The 19,649-nt window shown below is 33.1% G+C and overlaps 1 protein-coding gene across 1 annotated transcript in view; it reads right to left on the bottom strand.

Moving 5' to 3' along the window:
- The window catches only part of LOC106105659 (SH3 and multiple ankyrin repeat domains protein 3), a 96,590-nt gene extending 81,505 nt beyond the window's left edge, over nt 1-15,085 (bottom strand). Inside the window, exon 1 of the mRNA XM_013286083.1 lies at nt 14,886-15,085. The gene's annotated coding sequence lies outside the window, so the exon portion shown is untranslated. The remainder of the gene's footprint in view (nt 1-14,885) is intronic.
- Nucleotides 15,086-19,649: the final 4,564 nt, after the last annotated feature.

The raw sequence follows: 19,649 nt of genomic DNA, 5'->3' as shown, positions 1-19,649 counted from the left end.
TGACAGCATCTTCATTTAAATGGGATCTAACAACTTTACACGAATTAAAAATAATATCCAGCAATAATTTAAGAAAGCATTACAACGTAACTGTTCCTAACAGCCTTGACAGATCGTAAGCCGTGCAGTGGCCGCTGAAATTGCTTTCCTTATGGCATTCTCAAGGATTTAATGAAATCTTGTCATATAAATTATACACTCAGATCGCAGAAGCAATTAAAATATATAGAAAATCATAGAGTAGAACATACATGCGTCATAAGTTATCTCGACAGACTTCCGCAAATGTTTCTATGTTTTTATTGAGTTTATAACTAAAAGAAAACTTTCATTCTTGTAATAACAAAGTTCCTTTAAATATCTTAGGATAGCCTAAACCTAGGCTATAAGGTTGGGGTAAAACCCATCGCTCCAGTCCTCTTAGGAACCTACAGAGTGCACTCAAAGTACACTCCCGGGCGACCATTGTACCTGGCCCTCCGTACGTCTGGTGTACCCCATTAGGCACGCATGAGACATGCTTCATGCAAGTGCCGCGTCTGGTTAAGGTTATTTCGTATTGTTCTCTCCTAAGTGGTGACTTAGCACCTGAATGGAAGTTTTGTTAAGCAGATTTTGGTACAATGACTACTTCGATGTTAGAACATTATTTTGTGGTTAAACATAAGATATGCAAATTGGATTAGAGTAGAATTTTAGTATGGTAAATCATTATCGGGATATTATTAGACGTAGACATCCCGGCTATTTCTCGACGCAATGTACTTGTGAAATTGTTCAATTTACGTGGCCAGTAATCGTTGCGCGTCACACCCGAGGCACCTAATGACCCTGAATTATCACCATCGACGAATAATTCAAGCTTATTTATGTTCTATGATACTAATAAAACGCCTCGATACTTCGGTATAAATGTTTTGAGTTAAAATATTATATCGTAGGTGTGACCAGCCGCAAGAAACTAATCTAAATTATAGTCCACTAGCTGTTGCTCGTGGCTTCATCCACGTGAAATTAAAAAATAATAAAAAAAACATAGCTTATGTTACTCACTGTTAACGTAGATTTTAATGGTGAAATCGGCGCAGTAGTTTTTGAGTTATTTCAATACATGTTAAAATCCAAAAATACATTTATAATATCAGTGTAAATAATTACATTATTGCAAAAATGAATGTAAAATTAAAAATGGTTAAGAAAGTGTTACATTGTTAACAATTCCTTCAGTCGTTCACGTATAGCAAGCAGTATGATTTAGCTGTTTGTTACTTCACTTGTTCTGCTCATGATTGATGACAAACGCTGCTTTGAAATTCTGTTGAATCATCGCAACTAATTGTTTTACGCCAGCGTAATTTAATATTAACCACCTGATGAGTATTTCTAGGGATTTTATTGTATTTGATATAAAGGTGAATCTATTACTTTACTTCGTACTTTACTTTATTTAGTAAACTAGCTTTCGCTCGCGACTCCATCCGCATGCAGTTCGGAAAAACAAAAGTTAGTAGCCTATGGGTTCTTCCAGACTATCCCCTATATCTATGCCAAATTTCATCGAGATCCGTTCAGCCGTTTAGGCTACAAACTCTAACAAACATTCATCCAGCCATCCATCTATCCATCTAAAGTTTCGCATTTATAATATCAGTAAGAATAGTAAGAAGTAATATTATTTGGATTACATTTGTGTCCTGTTCCTGTTGCTTGTTAGGCAGAAGGAATAATAATTTTAAACCGTCTCTCGTATCTACTTCGATACATCATGGGCTTTGGGTGCTATAAAATCTGTTTAAAGCCATTTTGCTCTTGTACACTTCCGACCATAGTAATTAGTTACACAACACTGCAACATTCAAATCTCGCGGAAGTACAGTTGCAATGACAATACTAACAATCCCTGCTTAAGTTGTAAGGCTTCGTTTGAGGCTATTACATGCAACCCTTATACAGCTGTTACAAACTTCTTATTTAAAACTCATTATGATCTAGGCAATGTATTTTTTTTTGACTTATCCGACAATTATTGTTGACTGACTCTTTTGGTATTATAATTTATTCTATCACAAATTTATCGGTTTGTAAACATTCGTTTGAATTATTGCGTTACTTTATCTTTTAACGATATCGCAAATCAAATTCTATAGCTATTCGTGTGAATGACATTCGCAGGTCTAATGCGGATATAGATTGCGTGCTGAACCTCAGATTAGGAACGAATTGAGTCGTAAATTATTCCATTGATGTCATTTACATTCCTAACGAAACAAGCTCTTTATATTCGTCGACAATCAGTCAGAAACAAGAGCGTGTTTGCAATTTCTTATACCTCGACTTAATAACACAAAGACGCCTAAGGTTTACCATAAAAGCCTCGAGCTATTAGGTTCTTTGATGTGGTCGCATCGATTCCTAAAATAGCTTCATCGTATCGTAATAAACATGGACTGTAATAAAGATATTTTATGCTATCCGTTCATGTGAAAAACCTTTTTTGATTTGATATCGAATATTGAACTCTATTGAATAGTTTGATGATACAAAGTCAATTGATTGCTGACAACAATCGATGCATAATACGTCGCCACATTGCTTGTAAGGACACAGTATGCCATTTTATTTTCTTACATTTTTATTTTCATGGTGCAACTGCTCGAAGCAACATGTATTGCATTATGCGGCTTGTTGGCTTTGTTGTACGAATATAGTAACTTTTTCATAATTTGCTACTACTTGATAAGAAAAATAATAATTTAAAAACAAATTATTATTAACAGTTCTTAGTTTGCGATAAAATATAATTTGTGAAAAATAAAAATCCCTAAGGCTTTTGCTTTGCTTTCTTCGAAAAATTAAGTCGAAAATAATAGTCCGCACAAATAGGATATTAACGTTATTCATCTCCCAAGGGAACAGTTCAAGGTTTAACCTTTACACAGATTATCCGGGTCTGACTAAATAAGGCCCGGTCCGAATCGGAAACATCAAAAAACCCAACTGAGCGATCCAGCGAACCGCAAGTTAAATACAGGGGCGCATTATTGAAGTTTTTATGGCTTCAGTTACATTAGAGTTGCCAAACGTTTGATAATAACTGGATAATACGCGTCATTTAAATCATTGTAATTTAACGTGGATGATTCTCTTCTTAGTCATTAAATAAATAACCTATTACAAACTAAACCATCGATTGTTTTTTGTATGTAAAATGACCAACTCACGACTGACTGACGACTAAGAAGAAAGTAATCATCACTCAGTGTTATGTAAGATTGACATTTTAAATTTCATACTGTGTCTGAAATACTTTAGTTAATCTTCTATCAAATATGGTTACCCTAATATACATTGAAAACATGTTTTCGCTCTACTTCCTCGATCAAGCTTCCAATTGACCCAAATATGTTACATAGCAATAAAAAACATCTTCAGATAAAAAAAATGATGTTAAGTATGCGTCAAGTAAAGCGTCAAATTTTGACATAAGTAAAGAAATTATTAAAAAAATGTTACGATAGGTTTTAGGTTACGACAATGTGCAGGTAGTACTGACGTGCGCACACCTTAAATACACAACTGTTTTGTCTCGATTTGATTACTATGAGCGTATATGGAGGTGACACACTACTCGATTTATAATCGTGCAAATAAACAGTTGAATTGGATGCGAAACAATCGACAATCGCACAACAGCTGTGCGATAGTTTAGTCAATGACGTGCGCCCGCTCTATCTTTTTTGTTAATAAGTATATGTTCTCTGATAGAACTACCGCTGAATATCTACTTAACGAGCCAGATACATTTGTCGCACTATTTTAAATACATCATGCGTGCAATGAAGAATACCTTCGACGTTTGTATATTTTGTATATTTCAAAGATGTACCATTACAAGACAGCTTTGTTAGCTGAAAGTAAGGAACATAATGGGCAATTATTGGAACAACTGTAACGGAACAAAACGATCCACCTGAGCCGAGCCGTGTGTTAACATTTGCTCGCGTTGCGCTCCGCAGTACGTGTGCATTGTTTGTACAATTTGCGTCTATACGCAAAGCTTCTGAACAGCTTTCTACATTCCTAAGTGAGACTAATATCACTGTATGATTTGATAGTTTTCTAAAGTTAAGTAAAATAGTGTATCACTTTGTTTTTTACAAAAAATACTACTAAAAATCTTTACAATGCTTTAATTAGGAGTTTCGAAAAGAAAGAAATCTTGTAAAGTATGAAATGGTAAATAAAAGATAAATAAACATTAGTTCATTTTTCTGACGCACCCCGAATAGTTTATCATAATTTTCACACTCCATTTACTTGTGCTGCGTTCCAATATTTCTGTTGTGACTTTACGGATCTATTACATTGGATTTATGCTCTTATTATGTAAAAGATAGGTATCAAATTCCGATGTAGTAGATGTTATATGTAAAGGATTGGGGCGTGTAATTTGCCATTGATATCGTATTTCGATATCAGAATTGAGACGTAGCGGAGAAAACAAGGCATCGATATTCTATAAATTTACGGCTATAGACTATTTTAAACCTATTTTTTTAATAAACCCGAATCACGTGGTCATACTTCTTTTGTCATTTCTGGATAGCTAGATAGGGTTATTATTTGTTTTATTTAGTTACTGTTAAACATAATTAGTTTTTGTGTAACGTCATTTGTCTTACCGCGGTTGGCGCGCCGCACTGCGCTCGCCATGAACAGTAATTCATTGCAATATGTTGCAGTCATTTCAAACTAAAATATCTGCATGTCTCTAATGATACATCTGTTTGCAAGACTCATAACTAATTACCACGATTTAGTTATTGGTATTGTATTGTTTTACTTTTTTTTTAAATTGCAAAGCCAGCGCTTGACCACTATCCCACCTAGACCAAGGTGAAGATGTGGTCGAAGGATACTTATAACATTCGTATTTTATAACATTTATACACTCACTAAGTGATAAACTCTCAACTTAGATCGATTATTACCCATATATAGAATAGGGAAGTCGTAGGAAAGCTTTCAATAAAAGCTTTAAAAACCTTCGTAACATTCACATGAGCAGATGAACAATGGACATACTGTTATAGAGTAGTTGAATGTGTAAACAATACGTACGCTATGCGGCAAGCGGAAGTTCCCGTGGGACGAATGCCATCCCAAGCCAATAGGAAGTGGGAATTATAAAACAACAATTTAGTAATCACTTGCAATAATTACCTTTAAAGGTCCCGCTAAATGACGTTAAGAGTATCAACAAATCGTAAAAAGAGTATTAGAAACTATAGGTATTCAAAAGAAAGGAAACACGTAACTGACCGAAACTTTGAAATTAAGTTTGTTTTCCACTGCACGATAGCAGGTGCCTTATAACTTTAAGCTCAAACTAAACTCAAAGTTAGCTTGAGGTTTTAAAAGAATTTAATTTACCAGCTAAACACGTGAGAGTTTCTGATAATTAAAAAAAAATATGATTCCCATTGTCACCCTCCTTCCCATCCCCTTGTTACAAAAAAAGTGATTCCGCACATAAAAAAATGTTAACACGTAAAAATACCTATATTATAGTAACTAAATTCTTAAAGTCATACATAAAACATTTGAAGAGGTTACGAAACCGAATGATAATAAAGAACAGTTGACCAAACAACGTCCTATTCCACGGGTTTATGAACTTTACCTAACTAAGCAGCGAGTAGTGCGGGTCTTGCAGAGTCACGTGCCGCACGACGCTGTACATAATTGCAATTTGTTAAAAAATTCACGGACAAGTGATGCTTGACCTTCGTGCGTTACTAAACAAGGGTTACTTAACTAGTGAGGTCAACTTTTCACCCTAGTTTTAATGGCATAACATTTTCTAGCCAACAACTAGAGGTGAATTCAAAATGAAAAAAAAAAACATGTTGTTGCTGCTTTAATAATTCAGTGAATCATTAAAAACAGATATGTAAAGGAAAAAATCTTTCTATAAAACGACGGGCATTTTTAACTTAAAGACCAACGTTTCTTCTTGCTTAGTTATGAAAAGGAAATATTTGTTATAAACTTGGTATATGATCTATTGAAGTGCAAGTGGGATCCTGGTTTCCATTCCAGGTCACGTATTCGTAGGCGAATAGAAAAAAAAACTCGAATATTCCGTAGAAATAAAAAGCACGTTCATTTTTTTAATTCCAGATGCGCTATATACACAATGATACCATACAATTTCTTCTCTCTTTTCACATTTCCACATATAAACGGAAATTAAAAACGAATGTTATTTTACGTTGAATTTATGTTAAATGTAGCGTATCAGTTTTGTTAATTCCGGTTTAAAAGAACACATTAATGAGTTTGGCTATTGGAAAACTCGAAGAAAATTTTATATTATTACAAACGTTTCTCGAAACATGTTTCAAATTTCAATTCAATTTTAATTCAATCCAGCAATTACTAGTTTATTACATAAGAACTCCTAAATAGCGTAAAACTAGATATTACTCAATTTATTTAAGTACATTGTTTAAGTTGCGACCTCATTATCATACCCGGGTCGACCGCATCATGCGCCGGAAAAAGGTTCGGAAAATTCATGAATATTTTACACCCGGATATCTTTTTAACAATATTATTCCATACTGTAACAACAAAAAGGATAATGTTATTTGTTACAGAAATTGATTTTAAAAAGTAATCTATTTAAAGTTATTTTTTTATATCTCGCTGTATTCTATGTTATTAATTAAGTAAAAAAAAATCTTATTAACTAAAACAAAACTACCCAATGGTGTTTGTTGCATAACTTGAAAAACATTTAACAAGAGAGCTTACAGTACAAACAATATCTTTGATGTCGCTTATGTTATTAATTCAAATCCCTGTCTATAACATAATTTACGTGAACCATAAGAACATAAAGAGCTCAAGTTAGCACAACCAAATTAACATTTGTCTCCATAGTAATTGATATTTTGAATCAACCTGTTTGTTTTGAAAACTCCATAGTTCTCGGATATAGCAGTTGGCGGCCATTGTCTGCTCAAATTACCGACAGCAGTTTCAGCACTTGAAGATCGCTTCAACGAACCCATCACAAGAGTCGTCGTTAGTTTTTTGTTTCATTTGAAACTCACCTCACTATGCCTGTTGATAAAACTCGAACGATTAAATACAAAACCATACAAACTAATTTAAGTTCGAATAACCTTAAATTTTATAAAGTTTTTCTTCAAGAAGGGTTCTACAGATTTTTATTCTAATAAAGAGCTGTATTATATCCGAATCACGTATCCCTCGGGCTCCCTGGAACATGTACATGGGTAGTATCAGTGTGCAAGCCGCCTTATCTGCATGCAGCGTGCGTTATCGCCCTTAGCAGTGCGTTTACCATCAGCATAGAACATGCACCAGCTATGAACCTTTTATACTCAAGAGATTTAACTGCGCATTGGAATTTATTGTAATAAAAATTTTAATAGACACAAATCTCAGTCATCTTGAGAAATATATCGGAATCATAAGCATTAAGAATCCTGTTACTTTAAAACGTTATAAAAGTAACTTTTCATCAAGTTGGGTTTAAGATGATGGTGAGTAGGAACTTAAATTCATTACCAACTGACAATTTAAAAATCTTCAAAAATAATTTTAAGCCCATAATGAGATCTCAAAATACTTTCACGTAATATAACATTTATTTCATTACCCTCTCTCTAAATTGTTTTACAAATACGAAGGGTCAGTAGACCTTTCCCTTGACTTATTAAAATTTCAAGCACAAGATTTAATTTACGACCCTTGCTATAGTACACTCTACTTCTCACATGAGAGGCTTGCACTCACACTTTTACTATTATGTACTTTTTTAATTACACTTCAAGGTTTTACAAGTGTGACTTTAAGCAAATAAACGAATAATTAATATACCAAATATGTAATGTTAAAATGTTATGTGAGACTTTTTTTAAACATAACTAACAGTGTAATGTTGACTAATAATTTACATGAAAGCAATCTATCTTTTCAAGCCATAAGATCTAAAATAAATACATTTATGACCGTCATAAAATATACATAAACATACGGACATTTGTAAAATGTCCTGTAGGAATATTACAGGCGTTTTACGGCCCCACACGAATTTACATAGTTTTAATATGCAATAGGTCGGGTGATCAGGATGCGCGGCGGCGTGTCCTCAGCCAATCAGCGGCCATTCGTCCCCGGAGGGCTATTGTCCGACGCGTGAGCGCAGCATGCTAAAGTACAGGTGAGTCCACTCTTAGATTTTTATCTCCACGAACATCATGCGATCCTGGTACCTTGAAACAATAGTTTTTTCCTTATAAAGGTCAGTATATCCAAGTTATTCCTGACAAGTTACTGACGGCAATTGTTTATTTACTTATGTTAACGTCACTTTTAAATAAAGTAATTTATATATTAGTTCATCTCAGAGTAGAAATAATTTAATTTCGAATAAATATAGCACTAAAATAATTTTAGAAGTTGTTTTATTTTTTTTACTATCCTCAGTACAAGTAGACTCGGGACCAATTCAGGTTCACGCTTTCATTTCCGCATATCAAGATTGAGAGGCGACACCTTTGAAAATTGGTTCATATAGTGTCGAGGACGTAGGAAATTGCTTGTAAAATCTAAACGATCGGGATTTATAAGAAAAGCAATCTAAAATCCACATCGGTTGAAAGTTTGGACGGACAGACTGCTCTATAGAGTTCATTTTGTCTTTAAATTATGTCAGAGGGTGATTTTAAGAGTCGTAAATTACAATCGATTTTGTACTTTGTTTGAATTAAATGCTAGTGATAAACAGTGACTTCATAATCTTAACCTTTTTATGTATGGACATCTTGATAGTGAACATTAAAGATTTGTTAAACATTACGAAGTTTCGCCTAAGGACTCGCGCAATAATTATAGTGAACAGCTTGTGCAAACATTTTCTAACGTGGAATAATTTCCTTAACGAGTTTATAATAAGCTGTATAATCGTTATTTAATTGTAACTGATTAACAAGTCAAAGATTATACGGACAGACGTAATAAGTAGGTTTTTTCTGCTAGCAGACAAAAACTACATTCGTTACATAATTACTATAATTTCAGTTAGGTACTAACTTCAACTGAAATTATTGAAGTAACTAATATATCTACTTTTTTACTCTTCTTTTTAAGCTATATCATGTGATATTCTATATTTCGCAATCCATAAAAGACTCTGAGAGAAATAATCGTTAATTCGAAGTACTATCCAAGTTGTTCCACGCACGAAGTCATCGAAGGTTTGATAAATTGTAAGATTAGTGGGCACGGGCCCCGGCGTGGTAAATGGTAATGCACTGCACAACTATTAAACTGCAGGGCGTCTGTGAAACATGCGCCACGAAAACATGATAAAAACAAATTAATGTTCTCTATTTCTGCATAAAAACGACAACGCGGACCTTACCTGTTTAGGAATAGTATCGGTGTGCGTACTTACAAGAGAATCATGGTTATTTTAACGAGAAAACAAAAACTCTATGTTAGTTTTTTAAATGTCATTCTATTTCATCTGAATTGTGTTAAATTTTTTCTTTTAATTTTGCCATGAATTGTGGGTATCTAATTTTTGTACCGCCCAGAGCGTTTGCATAGTCCAGTTAGGATCACGAAAGTACTGGATGGGTCTAACTTTAAAGGGAGAGCTGCATTCCAAGAACTCTAGGTAGACATGGTACCTGTTTCTCGGAAAGCTTTGCGTTCTTTGTTGTTTGTTTTTTTTTTGTATGCTGTTTTCCTCATGTCTTCCGTTGTTGTTGTTTTTCTACAAAATTTAATTTGAATTCGGCGAATGAGATGTTCAAAATGTAAATTCTAATTGGATTCATCTTTTCATTTAATTTAATAATTATTATTTTAAATGTTAAAAATCCGAAATATTTATTTCTTATATACTTATCAGTACCAATCTAACTAACGTATCATAAATCAAAAGTAAGAAAATAACTCGTTCTTACTAAAATATTTATATTTTTATATTCAAAGAATGTTATGCTTTACGGCAAAATATTAATTATCTTAACGAGGTTCTAAAAATCCCGTCTGGTATTTCATAATATATTAACTCGGCACTATTGAGGGGTTTAGCGAGAAGCATTGACGGACCATTTATAACTAACTCCTCAACGCCCTCTCTCGGATAATACCTTGATTTAATGCCTACACGAAACCGAGATTTTGTTAAAATTTTACCAAGAATTGATTACGAGATAAAAGATACAAAACAAGTTTTAGTTTATTATGTAATAAGCATTTTAGATTTTGATCCAAAAATCTTTTTTATTGTGAAAATAACTTACAACTAATTTGTATACCTGTAGTTAAATAATCAATATCTTTTTAATAAAACTTTCGTCAGTGGAAACCTTCGTTTGATTAAGAATTTATAACTTAGACCTATTTAATTTTTTAAAAGAAATTTGAGCAACACTTAAATTGTTGTCACTTCACAAAAGAGCAAAATATTTCAAATTAAATAAAAGAAAACATCCGAATAAAAAAAGATAATATTCCTCTTCTGTTGATAATGGTCGAATATATTCAGTTTAAATTAGCCACGTTAGGGATACAAAGAAAACAAAGCTCGAGGGTCTTAACCGAACCCTTTTCGGAATTATCTAAAGACAGCATTATTAACTTCTCGGCCACACGCGAAAGAATATGAATAATTTTGTTACACAAACGGTCCATTTTAATATTATGACTTAATCACATACCCAGAGTTAGTAAGCGGTTACTAAGGGGCACCCTTACTTAGAGCTCTGAAATAAGCAACTATTTACGTGACAAATAATTAAGACCCATGTTTTAAAAGGAAGTTTACAGTTCATAGCAAGTTTTGTAAATCGTTGTATTATTCGAATCATATTGTAGTCGTGTCGTCGTCGTTCCCAAGTCGTGTCATCGTCGTCCCGCGTTCCATTACGCGTAATGACATATGCTGTCAACTCAATAACAGCCTATTGCTGACGCATTTTCCGCTATTATTTTAACGAGAAGAAAATAATTTAATTGAATAGTTACGCTGTTTTTATTAAGAGTTACATGTTATTAGTTTAAAAGGAAACAATTTTATCATAAACTTACATACTAAAGTGTAGATAAAAGTAATAATTGTAAAGAAAACATCTAATTTTCTTATTTCAAATTCCCGAATTTCGTCCCAATAACCTCGGTTTGTACATATTTGATCTCTATTACATAAGATATAACTATCGTATGAAAAATGTTACACAATATTACATACACAATACATATAGTTGATTACAGAGTAACTGTTGCCAAAAACTGCGCATATTCGGTCCTCGCATTTGAATAGAGACGGATCAAAACAGCGACCACGCATGCGCCTCGCCACCCCTGTCTGACTGGACGTTAACCCCGCCCCTAGGGTTGTCGACTCTTACAAAATGTAGTTAGAAAAATTTTCAATTTAATATTCTTGAATGTTTTTTTATTCTTAAGGAAAGTAGAGTAAACAACTGACATAAAGGTTGGCATTTGTGTTTTAATTTTACAGAGTCTCTATAATTTTTTTTTTACAACTTTTATTAAACATTGTCGAGGTAATCGATCTATGTATCTTCTTATCTATCTCTTTATAAAGAAAAACTATTCTTTCATATATCTATCATAACTCTTATGAGAAAACCACATATTACTACGTTACAATCCGTAATATATTTTATATCTTTTCAAAGATGAGGTTCGTGTTTTAATTAATAATTAATATAAACCTAATAGAAAATATATATTTATTCAAAAACCAAAAATATAATGTATTTGTAATGTGTATTTAAAGTACAAAAACAAATATAAATAGATAAGACTTCATATTGCCAGCCCTACGGGCAGTGTGACTCTATAGAGCGATCCGGGGAAGGTATTTATCCCTTGCCCCGCAAGGTCACTCCAATACGATCGCAAAACGAATTTAACCACTACCACAATATGGAACTAAATTGTACTCTATTCTTGTTACGTTGAGCTGAAGAAATATTTATCAAAACATTTATGAATAAAATAAATATAAAAAAAACATCCTTATGAAATACCAGCCAAAATATATGTTTATCATAGGTTTATGTAAATAGCACATATCTACAATTTTACGAGACTCAAGTACAGACAAATTACAAATAGTTACATATAAAAACTTTACATAATTACACCAATAAAGTTGCCACATGAAAGCATAATGTAATCAATACATAACTTTACTACCCCCATTATTTTAATCCCTATAAAATGAATGATACCACACCACTCTAACATATTTGCACCAGTATCTTGGTTTATCATAACCTAAGTAGCGCCACAGAAGTGCTTAGCAAATTTACTACATTGTATACTTTATTTATGACATCTATCCAGCACTATTGATCCCGTTCTAAACGACAAAGTAGAGGCTTTAAAGCGATAAGCCACATTCACCACGTAATCAGAATGTACAGTCAAAGAAATATATTTGATTACCACTTTGGCTCGAATGACATACTAGTAACAATCACCATTAATTCTAGGAATGTTGTTGCTCGTATATTGCTACACGATGTCGTCTTTTAATTTAAATGGGTAGGGAATAAATGTCCTCCAATGTACATCAGTAAAATAGCCTGAGACGAAACGTGCGGGGGTCAAAGTCTCGCAGTTGGCAAAAGCGCCAGGAGCGCTTCAGCAAATTGCGAAGACACGTAGGGTTGGCACAAGGATTTTCTTGCCATTGCTGCCAAGTGACATCCCTGAACGTTGAAACATTATTTTTAAACTAATGTAATGTTAATGAACTTCTGTTTGCTGAATTGGATTTTGTATTTGAACTCAAAAAACATATGCATATTGTCATTAAATTTCGTTTATTAAATTTACTCTAAAGAAAAATTCAATCATTAAAAGCAAACAACGCGATTAATATTTTAAAGAAACCTAGATATAAAGTGAAAATGTAAAATGTCGGCCACTGGAACTTTGACGGAACTGAAAAAAATGAAAAATAGAATCCAGAAATTTCCGGCGAAATTAAGCGGTCAATAACGACTCGGTTCCAACTGGCGAAGTACCAATTAATCCTTGATAAATTCGTTTTAATATTGTACATTTTTATTAAAACAATAATTATAGTACAACGAAATATTTTAGCACTGAATTCCAAAAAATAATGACGCTGTACAATAAACTACGGCTTAAATTTTCTTCTAGATACTTAAGTGTGTAAAATTTTATTTCTAAGTATTCAAATTCACTTATAATTAAGTAAAAAAGATCCATAAACATCAATATCGCTTTTCATAGTACCAAGTTCTATTTCAACAATATTACATAACAGATATTTGATACTTCAAAAGAATCTTAAGTTACAAAAGCTGAACGCAGTATTAATATTACATCCCCGCTACCAGGCTTTACAATCAATTTGTTTAAAGGGTTGAAGAATCAATTTAGCGACAGATAATAAAGGGGAGGTTTTCGCGGCCATCTTTGATCAGCGTTTCAAAGAAGATTGGTATTAGCGAAGCCTTGGAAAGTTCCAGGCTTATACATACTACATGTAAGTAAATATACTCACTATATTTTCTTCAAAAGGTATCTAAGGGGACCAGCGACTGGAATAATCTTACTTCTAATGTAAATGCAAAAATTTGTATAATTGTTTGTAAGAGTTTGTTGCCTAAATTACTAAACAGATTTGGATGAAGCTTATGATAAAGGACAGTCTGAAAAAAAAGTGTACTTTCTTTGATTATGATTTAATTCTTTGCGGACAGAGTAGCGGACAAAAGCTTGTTTATAATAAATACAGAACAACTTCCAATGATTTTGATCTTTCTTGACTACTGTTTTGTACTTCTAGACTCCATACTAATAACACCCTAATAGCTTCCCTTAAACTCTTGTGATTTTATCCACAATAGTCTATTGAAAATTGTACAATTATATCGGCATTCTTGCTGCGAGAGTTATACAGGAGTAAATGTTTTTTTATACTTTTTTAAAACAAACAATTGCTTGTAAAACCTCGACAACTTTATTGTTACTTAATTTACATTATTCATCGCACTTCCAATGAAGCGTGAAATCTAGCTCAGACATCTAACGCTAAAATAAGGGGGAAAAGTATGCGATGACTAACCCAGTCGTCTGAAGATATTAAAAATTACAGAAGCGTACATTGAAGAATCAGGGTTTAACAGGATTTATTAGGAGATATTGAAATTGTTATTTGAAGGACTTTTTACAGTATCTTTGATTGGAAAAGAGTCTAATTAAACTTATTGGCACACTACCAAGTGTTAGTAAGTACGTAACTATTTAGGAAAATTAAAAAGTGCGAAAAAACTGGCTGTTGTGGCAATACCCGCTCCCGGGATGCGTTGTCAGAGCTTGACAAACTCTTTATCTTTTTTTATTTGTTTTATACTTATTAAATACGTGTCAAAACATTCTTATTCCAGGATATTTTTCATTTTTTTACTACTCTTAGATAAAGAAACTTCCATAGAAATTAATCGTAATATTTGGATACATGAATCCTGATTAAAATTTAGATGATTTTCCCTTACTTGATATTAAAATATGCTAAAATAATATGTGATAGAAAGTATTTTAGAAATAGCCTATGGGACTATTTATTTGCGATTAAATTGTAATGGAAACTGTGCGTGTGTTTGGAGTTTCTTTTTAAATAAAATGTAACTAACTGGATTTAATTTATTTGTTATAGTGAGAATGGTAGATTTGCTTTATAGAAGTCTAGGATTTTTAGTCACACAAACTATTAAAACTCGAATTTCCGAGATAAAAGTTTTAGCTGAATATAAGTAAAACGAACTCACCTTTTCCAAGAGAACCACCGTCCGCGCAAGTCCCACAAACAATCCAAAAACACTATACAAAGATATAGAAAAGCACAAAAACACAGGTGTTGAACACTCGAGTACAACACTAAACATCGATAGTTCGTTCAATAGGCTGCGATTCGGGACGTCACTAGGCCGGCGAACGCTCGGGGGTCAGACTCGCTACTAGCGGGTATCGAGCGAGAACCGCTGCTCCCCCGCGCCGCTCTAAACCAATTTATAATACATACTGAGACGCAGCATCCCCGATACGAACGAGACAACGCAATTTTAACTTTACCCCATTGTTATAAAGTTAAAATTCGTAACACAAAAGAATTGCCGCAGAGGCAAAAACGGCGTTAGTTTTTGCAATACGGCGAAGGGTGCGAAACGCGCACATATTCGGTTATCGTCGCTTATAATTGAAATCAGCGAATGCAAAGTCGGGGACGTCTTGAATGATGCAGAGAACCTGGAAATTATTTGTTTTGAGATGAACCGGTGTTTTAATTGCTGCAAGGGCGGGAACAGCGCCATCTAGCGAAGAGGTAATTTGTTTTGATACATGGACCTTTACAAATTTGGATTTAACTCAGTATTTTTCGCACACTTCCTTATTTTTATTTATTACTAAGAAATGCTATTAAATCTAAAACTTGGGCATTAACAATTTCTGGCAAAATCATTATTAATCTTGAAGTAAAAAACATAATTCGGTCCTATTGAATTCCTCTAAGATTCTATTTAGTAATAATTGTGAAAGATTGTCATTTATTTTAAAATACTATTACTTCAGTTTGCTAAACATGATGCCGTAGAGACAAATTACCTCAGCGACAAGCTCCTCTCTGTCAAAAGGGAAGACAAGACATAATACAGCAATCTCAAGGTATAACTCATTTACGCCGTCACCCTCCCTGCCTCTTCTGTTTTTTTTTCTTATTCGCTCATTTCTACGCAGGCTCATTTCTAGGACATGATGTAAAGGTGGTACTACACTTGAGTGATTCGAAATATTTTCTTAAATAAAATCAACATTTAGGTAATTACATTCCTTTCTTATTTCTATGTCATGTAATAGTGGTAGAGCCCGCTTTAACATCTTCGCACGAATGGGCCGGCTCGCCCGGTGTAATATCACGACCACACAGAAAACAGGCGTGAATTGGAAGCAATTCCGCGTTTCGTCTGATGAGTGTGGTGCCGAAGGCCTAATTTTAGTCCCTTTCTCTTTCCACCCTTTTCTTAAGAGGTAAGGATGGGAAGGAAAAGTGGATTTGACGGTGGAGGAGACGCATAGGAAGGGAAAATGTCATCTTTATGTGCGTCTCCTCCTCCGTCAATCAAGGGTAGGCAACGCATCTGCAATTGCGGATGTCTATGGGCAGCAGTCGCTTTCCATTTCGGTGAATTCAGGTATTATGTTATAAAAAAAATGTGAAAACAATTAGAAAATACATATTACCACCAAGTAGAAAGTTCTTTTTTAGTTATGAATACTAAAGAACCAATATACATAGTGGCAAGGAATTTTATAATTCTTTAGGTTGATTTATATTATCATGAATATTTGTTTGTTTCAATCGTGATGGGAAATATAAAGTATTATCTCCTACCATAAATATTAACCATCACATACATTATTATATAAAGAGAGAAATCTAGATAATAAAGATTCAACTCAGCTCCTAAGATCTTAATCTGATGCAAGCAACCTGTATCATATTACGAGCAACAACTATTTCTATAGGGTTGTCGATTGTCAAATTTGATTTTAAAATATTCTGAAGCCCGTAAATCTGATCAAAAATAGGTCAAAAGAAGATTTAGAACATTCTAACAACTTATTTATCCTATAAGAGTCACACATTCTTTTAAAATCTCTCGACTGGAGATCAGAATGTCTACTTTCTATGTGTTGTGGATTGATAAGGAGGTTTGATCTACAATTAATACATACTGGCTGTTATATACATATAAGTGTAATATAAGGATGTCAAATTATCACTTTAGAAAAAATGGGTGTCTAAAAAAGAACCGAAGGAATATTAAAGACGATGAAATACATATAAAAAAGTCTTTTAATGTTTACAACACTATGCATAATAGTGATAAAAAAATAACTTTACCGATAGTCAATTTGTAAACTTATCTTTTTTTATAAAATGAGCAGCGGGAACACCAAGAATTTCATCAACGCTCATGGACATCCGTAATACCAGAGGAACTGCAGATGCGTTGCCGGCCTTTGAGAAGGTACTCAAATTTATAAAGAAACCAAAAAGGCGAGACATTTCTTCGCATCCCGTTTATTTTTCTTAATTTTATAACTGTGTGGGTCAGCCCTATATATACTGCGTTGTCCATTTCTTTCATTGGCAACAATACTGGACAGTATTATAGAAAAGGACAAAAGTCTCTCCCGTCCCGCTGCAACTAACAATAAAAATGTTTATTTTGTTCAATTGTACTATTAAACCGCTTCTCGTTATAGAGGTCTGAGTCGCAGTTGAGGCTAAATAATGACGATAAAATGTTTATCTGCTATTTATTATCTTTAAAGGGACTTTTATATACTTATTCAAGTAGCTAAGTTCTTTATATAACTTGAGTTTAATAATAAAGCAACAACTTTACTACTAACCAATTATTTAGATTAAACACACCTATAAAAATGCTATTTAATTATGATATGACGATTTAATATGAAAGTTATAAAGCGATTTGGCGGAATGTCTCATAAGTCCAAAATGGTTGTACTGATTTAGATAAAATATGGAACAGAGTTATTAGATTACAATCCTACACTAAATTCATCATCATCTTTCTCCTTATCCTACTCCCGTAGTGTCGGCGCAACAGATTTTTGTCCTCCACATAACTCTATCATACGTCATCTCAGTCATCACTCCCTTTTTGATTATGTCACCTTTTACTCAATCCATCCATCTCCTTCTAGGTCTACCTTTACCGATATACCCTTCTACACTCGTAACTAACGTTCGTCTTGTAACATGCGATTCATCCCTCCTTATAACATGCCCATACCATGCTAACCATTTAGTCTTTACCTTCTCTATTTCTGGGGCTACTCTTAAACTTGTATCTCAAACAAAAATCCTGCATTAAATGAATTTCATATTTTTAGCTAGCATTTTACAATCAATAGTCGCAATCTTGGCAAGAATCGGTGTGTTCTGATCTTAGGGCGCAAACACATGAATTATTGAATGCAAGCCGTTTCTCACAATTTAAACGACCTTTACCGCAGTGGTCCCGTAAAGCAATCCTATCTTCTTCTTATTTCTAGAACTGTAAGGTTATTAACTAAAACTTACTGGAAAAAGAACGAACTACATTCCACATAAAATTTAAAGTTTGACTTTTAAGTATGAAGTGATTAAGCTATTATCCCTATACTATTATTATAAAGAGGAAAGGATTTGTATTTCTGTATGAATTTGATTCACGTAAAAACTGGACCGACTTTAAAAATTCTTGCACTATTAAAAATGTAATTTATCTGTGTGTAACATAGGCTATATAATTTTATCACGCGGACGAAGTCGCGAGTAAGGGCTGGTTATGAGTAAATTTAAAACGGTTGTCTCAGTTAAAAACTTCTTAATGAATAGCTGTTTCAAACACAATTTGTAATTGAAAACGGTTTTCATTTGTTCTTTCCGGCGTTTACGTACTAGGTGCCTATTTTATTACCTCGTAAACTGTTTCATTCCAAGTTAGTCTCTTTCGGACTATTTTAATCTAATTTTACAAAATAGTCATGAAATAATAATTACTAAAAGCGTAATAAAATTAAAATTCTTGTCACTTTATAAAAAAGGTAACAAAAGTTAGTACAAGTCCAAAGAAGAGGTGGAATTAAAAGATTTTTTGGCTCATATCCAAGCGTAGGCGAATGGCTCGTAAATTCTAGTCACGAATACGGAGCTGTTTTTAATTTTTTATGATAAAAGAAAATTATGTTGCATTTATATGAACAGGTAGATGATAATATATTTTGAGTGTTTTTTATTGTAATACGTAAATTATGTATTGATACATTTAAAGTTCTTTCAAAAACGAACTTTATTACGAGTAATTGATGTACGAGTATTAAATAAAATTGTTAGTAGTTCTTTTGAAAGTACATCCTGTGATTAGACAAAATTCTTTCATTTATTCTGTTATCTTCATTTATGGTTTTCCTACATTTTCCTAGCTCTGTGACTTTGATATAAAGTTTCCTTTATAACAAACTTTTTCTGATAACGTTTTATTTAATTGAGGCAACGAATTTTCATGATACTTAAGAAGATATAAATTTAATATATTTTGAGTTTTTCTCGTGTACAAATCTGATAAAAATCTCAATATTATTAAGATCAAAATCAAGGTGCATTCATGATAATGTTATTTTTTAGTTGATTTTGTTGTTAAGATTTGCATAGTTTTTATTCGACTGCGTTGCTCGAGTTTAGCATTTCATACCCTCATAAATATTTGTACAGCGCAGTGCAGAAATTTAATTTTGCCTATTTGATTTACGTTTTGTCGCCACATACATACATGTTTTAAATTGACCAAAATATCTTTGTGGCTAAATAGAGTACTGGTTTAATATATTTTATGCACAAATTTCAATATGTGTAGAATAACAGATATAAACTCAAGATGTCTAGTTAGAAGTTGGGTATTTATGCAATATAAGCTCTGTTCTACTCTGTTAGAGCAAAGATGAAGTTTCCAGAGTAATGC

This window comes from Papilio polytes, unplaced genomic scaffold (assembly GCF_000836215.1).
Source record: "Papilio polytes unplaced genomic scaffold, Ppol_1.0 DF822733.1, whole genome shotgun sequence".
Classification (NCBI taxonomy): Eukaryota; Metazoa; Arthropoda; class Insecta; order Lepidoptera; family Papilionidae; genus Papilio; species Papilio polytes.
The sequence above is the reverse complement of the archived record's forward strand: the minus strand, read 5'-3'. Positions and strand labels throughout refer to the sequence as shown.